This window comes from Rhododendron vialii, chromosome 6a (genome assembly GCF_030253575.1).
Source record: "Rhododendron vialii isolate Sample 1 chromosome 6a, ASM3025357v1".
NCBI classification, from domain to species: Eukaryota; Viridiplantae; Streptophyta; class Magnoliopsida; order Ericales; family Ericaceae; genus Rhododendron; species Rhododendron vialii.
The window spans coordinates 42,980,558-42,992,739 of record NC_080562.1 but is presented as its reverse complement, the minus strand read 5'-3'; positions in this window follow the sequence as shown (position 1 = coordinate 42,992,739).

Genomic DNA, 12,182 nt, shown 5'->3' with positions numbered 1-12,182 from the left:
TGTGAAATAAGCTGCTTATTTTTTAAGAAAATTTCTGGAACGGGGAGACATCTATATAACAAATCAAGGGAGGAATGCTTGTTCGTTTGCGGAATCCCCAATAAATTTTTTCTATTTATTTTTTTTCCACGCATTACATTTAAAAATATCCCTCAAAACCTAAATCAAATATGACCAAGATGCAAGTAAAAAGATACTTTCAATCTCAACCCTCCAATTCTATACCTCCAAGGTCCAAAAAATGTCTCTCATAAATGAACTTTTGGATGGCATTTCTATAAATACCAAGCATTTGGAGGGTTCATATTAATGGCATATTGGAGGGTTCAGATTAATCTTGAAATTGGAGGGCTGAGATTACAAGCTCTCAATATACCACTTCACGAGAAATTTTTGGTTGTCGGGTGGGTACCACGTCACCCGGCTGACGTGGTGTCCGAGCAACACATCCGAGCTATCCAAAAGTGTATTGGACGGCCCGGATTGAACCACTCTCTCTCCTCTCACCCCAACACTCTATCTCTCCTATTTCCTCTCTCCAAATCCGAGTGTTTGACGATTTTCTAGTCCTAAATTAATGGGTTGTCCCAAGTGTAGGGTAGAGACCGACGTAGCACAATATCCGGTAAGACCGGAGTCGAATCCACAAAGACTGTGATGTGTGCTGACTAGAAACTCAAGTTGTTATTAATTTAACAGACTCTTAGGTAGCCACCCATTGTCGTTTTGATTGCGATTAACTAAAACTCAAGGAAGGAAACAACTGTCCGTTTCAAATAATTAAAAGGAGGTACGGTCGTAGGGTTCATAGCACTCGTAACCAGTTCGGATTAACCTGCTCCATTCGGTGTTCTTAAAAACGTTCAACTTTAGATCGAAAAAGATACCCTGTAAGATACGAGACCCTATGGTCGCTATTTACCCATGCGAAGCGGAGAATGAGTTTTGGACCTCCATTCCCCTGTTTACATGGGCTCCGACTATGCCCGGGTTCGTCTACGGAAAGTATTTTTTTCCAATCTAAAATTATTTTTTTCATTGTTTGAAAATAGGAGCAGTGCTCGAACTGGCCACGGTGTGCTAATCACCCCGCGACCCTACCTGAACGACTACTCACTGATCATTAAATAAGAAACAAAAGAAATTCTAGATTGAAACATGCTTCTATTATGCGAGATATAAAATTAACACAGGATCTAAGTTAAACAATAACAAACGAACAATTTTGATAAATAGCAAAAATCAATATGAATTATCGAAGTGTGAATAATTAAATAAAATTTCAAATAACATGAAGAAAAGAGGGCTCAAAGAAAATTGAACAAGGAAAATTTTAAAATCAGCCCAATGGGCTGACGATAGTAGGTGTGTGAATATGTATTAAAAGATGTAAAAAGTGTACAGAAATATGTATTTTTTTGTCTTTTAGTATGTTTATCGTCAGCCCAATAGATTGACAATAACAAGATTGATTAAACAATATTGATAGCAGCCCCCGTTCTTGGATCTCTCGGCAGCCCCGTCCTTTTTTCCTCTGTTTCTTTTCGTGTGAAAAGTCGTCCCCATAAAACCTATTGAAAAATAAAATATATGCCGCAGCCCCTCTTGTCCTCTTTTGTCCGTGGGCAGAAGATTCCTCCAGCAAAAAGAAACCCTCGCTCTCTTTTATATTTTGGACTTGAATAACCACTTTGCTACTCAGTACTATTATTCTCTGGGCCCACCCAATGAACAAAGTGCAGCCCAATTTTCTTGACCAATATTCCGAATCGGTAATAGTACCCGACTGTCGATGGACCCATCAATTGAAACTACTTTGATAATGGACGTTGCCTGGACATCAAATAAAGGCTTCGCATGCCAATGATAAACATCATGGGACTCTGATATTTTGAGTTTTACCCTCATCAGGACATCTAAAGTTGAACACGGATGGCTGCTTCTATGAGTCCACCAATACGGCTGGCTTTGGAGGAGTGATCAGAGATAGCTCGGGGAACTGGATCCTAGGTTATTATGGCAAAGCAACCTGCACCAGTAGCTTGGAAGTAGAGATATGGGCTATTTACAGAGGTCTCATGATCATTTTGGAAATGGGCATGTCAAATGTTACCATAGAGTCTGATTCGAGCGTGGCAGTTGGTTTTTACAATGAAGGACCACCTGTTGATCACCCTCACCGTCACGTAGTTGAAGAAGCTCAAAGAATTGCTGCCCGGACAAATTCATCGGTCGTCCACATCTATCGTCAAGCCAACCAAACTGCCGATTGCCTGGCCAAACTTGGATCACAGCAGAATCAAAATTTAGTAGTCTCTAGCTTCATTCCTTTTGCAGTTAGGGAATTCGCCTTGGGCGATGCTATGGGTGTTGGCCATCTTAGGATCTAGTCTACGATGCTCGTAGTTTTTTTGAACCTTTATGAATGCCGGTTATCTGGCTTGTAGACTTTGATCGTCTAAGTTAATGTATGATTTTCTGCTTGACCAAAAAAAAAAAAAAAACTCAACTTTGCACTTTTTATGAATCAAACCCTTCAAATATCTATAATACAAAAATAAAGCATAAATCTCCAAGTAATAATATAAAAACAGACTTAGCAAGGATAAATTAAGGAACGCGTATGTGAATATTTACGCGCCTATCACCGAGTTATTCAAAACTGAAATGAACGGTCCAGATTCGGCGAGCGGGCACCACATGGTACCCGCTCGACACTGAAAATCTTCTCGTCTTTAACCAACTCCCCCTTCATACAGAGGTACATGAGGTGAATCTCTCTCACTTGCCCTAATTTCTATGAATCCCCGAATCAGCTGCTTAAATGTGATTTAATAATTTAATGGGTGTTCGAAATGGTTGCTTTAATAGTTTATTGGGATTTCAGATTTAGGGGTTCTTCAAGCTACAATCCATGTTTTTACATAACCATGCTAGAAAGGATTTTTATAAATCTTTAAGGCATGTCTTTAGGATTAAAATTACATGTAGTTGATTGAAAATGCATAAACAGATTTTGTAGAGCAAGTGTATCTTTTTTGGAATAAAGATTTGTGGGATTTGAATTTTTTTTGCGAAATTAGTTGTGGGCACTGGATTTGTAGAGGAGGTGTGTTTGTTTAGGACTAAAGCTTTGTGTGTTTTGTATCATTCTGTTGTGGGTTTGTAGGACAAGTTTATAGTATTTTTCGACTAATTTGTGGGGTTTGAATCCTTTTTGCGAAATTTATAGTAGGTTTGTGGAGCAAGTTTGTGGGTTTTGAATCATTTTGTGGAATTTGTTGTGGGTTTTGTAGAGCAAGTGTTTTTGTTGATGATGTTTCGGTAGATAAGCGGCAAAAGAGGGGAAATAATTTTGGTAAGTCTTTCTCGCCTTCTTTGACTCCAGATTTCAATGGGCATGAATTGATTTGAATGATTAGAAGCTCAAATAGCCAATAGTGCCTGGCATAGCTTAGTTAGACATGGAAGTCATAAAATGAAACTTTAGCCAATTCTGAGTAGTTGTCCGGGATTGTATAGTTGGTAAGGCCACCAGGTTTTACATGAATAACTTGGAAGTGGCCTGATTCATGCTGTTAGCATGATGATGAAATCTGGGAAAAAAATGTTTGGAGCAGTGCGATGCGCCCACTTTCAGCCGCACGGAGGTTATTGTTATGCCCTTTTCGGTTAATTGTTGCTCTTGCTGCTTTATGAATAAATGCTTTATAAATAAATAAGATGGACGGATGGATGGATAATGGAATGCAGATTGGGCTACTGCATGTAACTAAAATTTGATAGTGTGGTTATTAAAATTTAATAGTGTCGGTTGTTGATGTTATGTTGCATTTCCTTTGAACTATAGCTCTGAATACAAAAAAGAGAGCTCTTTTTTGTATTCATAGCTCTTGAGTTTTGAGCAACACTGCAAATCATTCTTAAGTTGTTTCATTTCTCATTTTCGCAGGCGTAACAGAGTTGCTTCTTACTAATTCCTTAAAAAAAAAAGGGTATACGGGTAGGAGAGTTGAGAAAATTAGACTCGGGTATGATGGCAGCCATTACAGAGATCCTTCTAAAATTGGTCTTGCATTCCCGACAACAAAAATAGAGGAGGTACGGTAGATTTCAAGTTTCATGTTCAATTTCAAATCAATTGTGTAAGAGGTTTAGGTATAATTGGCATGTAAAACTAGACGCAAATTGGAATTCGAGGTGCCAAGTGTGTAGGTGCCATGTAAAACTAGACACAAACTAGATGCAATTTCAACAAGGATGTAAATACACTTGGATTATTAGGGCTCCATTTGTTTAGGCGTAAAACAATTTACAATGCAAAATGTTTTTCTTGTAAAATGATTTTTCAAAAAATATATTTTTTCAATTTATTTTTCGGTGTTTGGTTGCATATGAAAAAAATACTGGAAATAAGCTTTTGTGTGGGGCCACTGTTGTGTTCATCCTTCCAAGACAACTTCCCCATTCTAGTTCGAAAAGTCAATAAAAGAAGAAGAGTCTCCTGGGGGTCGAGGTAATAAAGAGAATAGAAACAAGACTGCAGGAAAATGAAAATAAAAATATCGGGAGTTGGGAAGGGGGGAGGAAGTTGGGAAAATGACTTACAGGGAAAATTAGAGGAGAACATTTTCACCCCAATGGTGGAAAACATTATACGTAGCAAAAATATTTTACTTCTTTTTTTTCAACCAAACACCGAAAAACGAGTAAAATATTTTACTGGAAAATATTTTACGTCTAACCAAACGGAGCCTAGATGTGGAAGCTAATGTATTTAGTTTTAGTTTAGATCTCTGGATAGCTATAGTACGTAACACAAAAAATTGGAATTGGCTCAATCATTCTACAACCACACCTATTTTACACTCCCAATTACACACACTCATAAAAGCATTGGGGCCCATAAGACTTCTGTTGTCGAAATTTGGTAAACTATCTTTTGTTGCCAAGCATATAGTGAACCCATTGGAAGGTCGGATTAGGTCATAAAGGGAAAGTAGTTTGGGTTTTAGATTTGAAGAGTGAAAGAGAAAAGAATTTGCTATTTTTATTGTTGCCTTCAACTATGTGAATACTGCTTTATCATTTCAAACTTTCGGTTATTTGGCGATTATCATTAATTTATTATATTTTTTTGATAAGTTTTGGAAATTATCATTAATCATGAAGTTTTCCGTCGTTTAGTTTCATCACCAAACATAGGGGAAGATCCACAGTTTCAGTTTGTGTCTATCTAACTTCTTTCTTTCTGTTTTAACTGTCATATTGTAGGGGACAGCACCAGATATAATTAGTGTTATGGTGAAGTTTTACATGTACCGTGACACACTGGGATTGTTTATAAACCATGCAATTATGGTGGATAGAGAATTTAAGTCTTTAATATATACTAATCTTTTGGAACACGTTAGATGGCCTAAAATGTGTGATTTTGCATCCTAAATGCTCTTTTCCCCCCTCCATATATGCAATCAATTTTTAGCACACATGAGCCCGACATTCAAAGGTAGAGATCCCTTTTCAACATATACTGTCGGACAGTATGAAGAAGTGGGATTAAGTTGTCGGACAGTATGATGTGCGACACCATTCTATCTTCTTGATCAACTCCCATGTTAGCAAGCCTATCCGCAACTTTTCGGTCTATCTGTGGTTGCCTCTATTAAAAAGTGGGAATTCCATTTGATTATATATGCATTTTTTTTCTTGTGGTTGCTATTAGTATTTGTTCAATGAAGAATTGATTAAATGTATTCTTGAGATCAGATAGTTTTGGATTGATAATTGTTTAATGGTTTGGCTAAAAGGTGCCTCAGGGGCAGTTCATTAGACGCAATATATATACTTACATACATGAGTTGTGTTATTGGAAACTCACAAAACATAACTTTTCACCACTAATGTTTTCTATACTAGTTATAAATGCTCCTAATACTTTTTTTTATGACAATGTTACCCCTCAATATATATTTCCCTTGCAGAAATAGGTGAGATCCTAAGGAAATTGACTTCAATATCCACGTACAAGGGTCGACTTCCACTTCCAAGGTTTTTTATTTTTTTTTATTTTTATTGGCCGATGAACTCGTGAAAGCATTAGTAGGAGACAATCAAATTCTAGCTATACCTAGAGCTAGATTGTCTTCATATCATCGTCTAACGGTATGAATGAAAATATTTGACACGGAAATTCTTCTATATACTAAGCAGGAAGAGGCTATTGAAAAAGAAATGAAAATGACAGTAGTACAATAATATCACTATCTACAGTAGTTTGATATATGGGCAAATAAATAATTTTAATGTATCATAAAAAAACTGAGAAATGGAACAATATTTGTATAATATGGAAAATCAAACTATTGGATATTACTAACCCAAACAATTAAATAAACCCATGAGTCTCAACTTTCAATGTCTTTAAGAGAGAAACAAAAATCATAGTTGCAGAAAAATAACAACAATTCTAAAGTAAAGTACCAAAAAATAGTTCCCGAAAAAATAGTACCAAGCTTTCAACGTCTCAACTGTGGTTTTTTCTAGTAAAAATAGAACCCCCAAAGGGCCAAAAGAATCTTTATCTAGTATAAAAAGGTATACGGCAATAAGTTGAAAAAAATATTAATTCATTTTTTTTTAATAACTGAGGAACAGCCCTACAGCCGAGTCACAATTAGACCCGACTGCGCAACCCAAACCTCGGGAGGAACTAGCGCGGCTACACCAGTTACGCCCCCCCACTTACTATCAGGGTACTCATCCGGTAGCGAATCAAACCCCTGACCAAGAGAGTTCTCCCAAGTCATTCGTCCTTACCACTGGAGCAACCGTTGGGTGTGTTTAATTCCTTTGTTTGCTTGGTTGCACAGGTAGGTTTTGTTTGGTCGAGTTCTCAAATTTTGTTGAAGTCTTGCAGAAAAATGCCAGGCAATACGTTTCCACCATTTCTCATTTTCCTTTTCTCATCTTAAAGATAGATAAAAAATGAAGAGTAATGGTCATTTTTGTCCCACAAAAATACCGTTGAACTTCTTTTGATGGAATTGATTTGTATTCTTAATGTCATTTATTGTAGATCTTGGAATGGGCATAACAAATGTAATTGCCTTTCTTCAATTGGTTTTATAGGACTGGATTTGTACTCGGTTGGGGCGTTTGTGAACCTCTTTTTGAATTTTTATTTTAACTTTTTGATTTTTTGATGTTTTTGGATTATAGTCAAATTATATTTTGAATCTGGTAGAATAATTCGAGAGATATGTGCAGAATGTATTTTAGAACATAAGTAGTGTTTGGTAGATGAATGATGAAAATGAATTATAAGTTGATTTTTTTACCATGTTGCCCTTAGTTCTTTATTATTGTATTAAAAGATGTAGGAATAATTTTTTTTAGTCATTTAATTAAATTTATATATTATGAAATATTTTTTGGGGTATTGTGCTTAACAAATCCATATATCCCATAATTAAAGGTCCCGATTTTTTTTGGTATTTAAGAATAACCAAATATTATCATCCAAGTAATATTCAAAATAAGAAAACCATTAAATAACGATTTTTTGAACAGACTTAAAATAACGATTCACTAAAATCAAAATAAAGACAATGAAAAAGTACAATCCATCATTATATTTGGAAAACAAACAAAAGTACAGAGAGAGAGAGAGAGAGAGAGAGAGAGAGAGAGCAGTGCTATTTTATTCTAACCAACTGAAGCAAACAAAAGTAAACACCCAAGGACCACGTATCCGATCACACCTCTCTCATCGTTTTGGTACACAATAATGCTAGTCATATAATAATTTACACAATTTTTCACATATATATGGGGCCTATACATACTAGTATGTGTAAAACCCACATATATGTGAGAAGTTGTATTTGGTGTTGTGTTTGAATTATTATATGAGTATCATTTTTGTTCGGTAGTACATCCTTCCATGTTATGTTGGTCAGGTGGTTGCCAATTGGAATTTGTACTGTGTTAATATCTACTGAAAAAATAAAGCAAACACAAGTTGAAAATGAACGAAAGGGATGAAAATCTTCAACCATCGATGTATCGACATGATCGATGCATCAAATATTTCCTAATTATAATTCATAAGTTGGGTTAGTAAGACAAAAATTTTAAGACAAAGAAAGATAAATTCTTTGATTTGTTGGAGAGAGTTTTACAATAAAGTCTAAAGAGACTATTTATAGGAAATAAAAATGTATAGGAAATAACTTCCTAACTACTCTTCATTCTTTTTGCTTCTACTTGTTCAAATAACTTCCCTTCAATTTCCAAATGTATAGGAGCATGTCATGTGTCCTATACTTTATTAAAAGTAAGAACAAATAATAGAAATACTAATATTAGTTATATTTATTAATACAAATTAAAAATAATAACATATGAAGCATTCTCATTATTGTCACCTCTCTGTCGATATTGACAGATGGTAATACATGGTGTAAATAATGCCCTCCTTATTCATTTGGGTTAAGGGCTAACCCAAGTGAATAATTTATTAGCACTAGTTCAATTTCACATTTTTGTCGATATTGACAAGTAATAACTAATGTTATATGGTGAAAATAATTTGCCCCCAAAATTCATTTGGCAAAAAATCAAATAATACTGGGCAATTATTAATACAAAATTTTCACATATTTTAAAACATGATAGAGCGCCTTTTCATATTCGACTGATACAACAAAGCCTTCCTGGCTTAAACCAACTTTCGAAAGCCAAGTGTTGGAGAAATTATTCGTTGCCCTTGGGGTTACACATCATTTTTGTCAGGTGGTGACTCTCACCAATTAAAACATACCCCATTAACAGATTGTCAATACTTTTGCCACATAAATAACCCTCCACTTGACGGATAAACAAGGCAAAACAGAGTGCAACGGCATTAAACTTATTAAAGTCTACCAAATCCTGTCTTTCCCTCCACTTGACGGATAAACAAGGCAAAACAGAGTGCAGCCGCGTTAAAGTCTACCAACTCCTTACTTTTAACCCAACCCTTGTATTTTTATATTTTTAACTTGGTGTCAGTACTTTACCTCTGTTTCTCTCTTTTTTAGGAATAATTTTTTGCTCGGCAACTCTGTTCAGAAATGAGAAATTTTTGGGTGACGGATGGGTATCATGTGGTGCCAGCTCAGAGCTGGACCATCTAATTTGGTATTGTTTGATTTAGACTTATAGAGAAAGAGGAGGGAGAGTGGTGGGGTGAGAGAAGAAAGAAGATTTCAATCTGGACCGTCCAACACACTTTTGAACAGCCCAGATGAGCTGTTAGAGCACAACGTGGGTACACCCACGTGGTACCCAAAAACTTCTCGAAACGAAACTACTGCTAGTGTAGTTGGTTATCTCACTTCCCCTCCGTGGAGATCTCGGTTCGAATCCCATGAGAGACGAGCTTTGGGAGCTAGGGCTATAAATAGTCTCTTGACCCCCATGTGCTAGCCCTAACCCTCACTAATGTTTATCGTCTGACAAAAAAAAAAAAAACCTTTATTTGTCTTTGAGGGGCTGTTATCACTAACCAACAAGTTGTGAACCATAACTTGCGGATCAAAATAAATAAATAAAAAAACAAGTTGTGAACCATAACTTTTTAGTTTTGTCCTGATTTAATTTTTTTTGTGTTTAATACTTTTGTGTCAAACTTTTATGTATTATTAGTTCGTTCTGACTAGAGGAATTGAAAAAAAATAACTTTTATACAATTATTTCTAAAAATATCTTAGAAAAAGTCAAAAAATTAATTTTTTGAGGTTTTGCTTGGATATTTCGTCATACTTGTGTAAAAGTTATAATTTATTACTTTTTGAGTTCTCTTGTTGAGACGAATTAATATTACGTAAAAATTTGGTATAAACCAACAAATGCCAAAAAAAAATTGAATAAGGACAAAATAAAAAATGATGGCCACAACTTGTTAATTAGTGAAAATAAGAGACAAATTTTGATGGTTTAATGGCATTTATTTATAGGCAGAGGGACCCATTAGGCTTGTTTTGGCTCAAAAAGTTAAAAGGATTTCTTGTCTTAATTAAAAAATTCACATTTGTTAATTTTGTTTTAAACTTTTGTGACTTATTGATTTGTCTTGACAAGAAAAATAAAATAAATGAAAAAATTCACAAATTTTTCAATAAAATAATACTCCTATTTAATGTGTCAAACCGTGGTGGTTTTGTTCGTCCGTCAAGTGAAGGTTGTTTAAGTGGCAAAAGTACTAACAGTATGTCAATGAGACATATTTTAATTGGTGAGAAGTACCACCTGGCAAAAATGATGTGTTGCCCCAAGGGCAACGAATAATTCCTACCGAAGGAAAACATGAAACAATGAAACATGGTCTTATTATCCATGGCAAAACAATACACTGCCACGCCCAAAATATGGATTAATTTCCCACAATTGGCCATTTCTATTAGTCCTCGACAGAAAGTCTTCTGCTAGCCAAAGATCAATTGTGGGACAAGTGGCATAAACCGACACTTGGTGTTTTTCAACTAAAGCCAATAGAAATGGCTTCGAAAAATCCATCCCTCTGAGAATAATTTGTAGCCATGATTGGCTTGAACTCATACTCCATGGACAAGATTTCACCATTCTTAACCCGTATAGACGGAGTGGAGGGATCATTTTCGACTTCGAACATTTATTGTCTAAATTGAAAAACTCAAGTCAAATGATTATTTTCATGACTCGCCTGCTTTGAGTTCAACGCTAAAGCCATTTTCTTTGCATAATTAGGCTAAGATAAAGATGAGTTTGCCCCATTCAAACTCGAAATCAAAAGAGGGCTATTTCTCATTCATAATTGGCCAAATATGTACGTTCTCATTTCTTGTAAAATCTAGAACGAAGATATGATGATTTAGCCATTAGCCTTTGTTTGACCAAATATGAGTAAATGCCACTTTCATTATTCGCCTTTTGTTTTCTCCATGAAAACCACATTTATGGTTTTTCACATCTCTGAACAATGGATAGGAAGCCATTATCATAATTAACGGCATTGGAGGCAGTAAAATCTTTCTGGAAGAATCTCTTTCGTTCATCTTCAATTTATAAAATAGAATCTCTCTCGTTTCTTGTGTCGATTTCATTCTTGAAGATCGATATGCCTTGCATCAACGATATTTTTTTTTTATGTGTCGATATACTTCATTCGTACTATCAATTTCCTATTTGACTCGATTGCCATTTCACATCCGATGAAGTCCTGAAATAAGGAGAGGAACCACGGATTTGCCTTCGGAGACAAGCCCCATCGCCCTTATTATTTTGTTGTTGCCTTTATTTCCTTTTTCTGTCAAGTGTCAACTGCTTCGTGCTCCGGACAAATAAAATATTGGCAAACACGATGATGATTGGTAATTTAATTTAGTTTAATTTTGGTAGTGGGTGAAGAGAGAAATAAGGTAATAATTGAAAAGAGGGGTAATGATTGGAAAGAGATAGAGAGAGATGAGAAAGTAATAATTGGATAAATATGGTAATGATTGGAGAAAGAAGTATGGTAATGATTGAAAAACTAAACTAAAACTAAACAAAACTATGAACCGAACAAAACCGAAGGCATTTTGAATCGGTAGTTTTTCTTTGTTTTGGAGCCATTCATTGACGTGGACCGTGAGTGGGCTGCAACTTTCCAAGTGGAATTAATGGGTCAATGGACGTGAGTGGGCTGCAACTTTTCAAGTGGAATTAATGGTAAATTTTCGTCACGATAGATAGTGAAGGTATTTTGAATCGGGTAGTTTTCTTTGTTTAATGGGAAAATGACAGCCAAATATGTGTTTTGATAATTAATACCCGTCAAGAATATGCTAAGAATATTTGTCAATACTGAAAATGTCCTTGGCGGGTATTAAGGCCCCGTTCCAGAAACCTTCTTAAAAAATAAGCAGCTTATTTCACATTTTCAAACTCAAAAATAATATAAATGAAAAATATATTTTCAATTTTTTTTGCATCGTATAAAAGATCTCGATGAGTTCTTTCAAACAAGATCCATATTGCATATTTTTATATTTCAACAAGTCCATAATATTTAAACTTGAAATTGTCTTTTTAAAAAATAAAGACTTTTTTCGCGTTCTGAAACGGACTCTAATTATTAAAATATGCCCTCAACTGTCATTTTCCCTTGTTTAATTTGG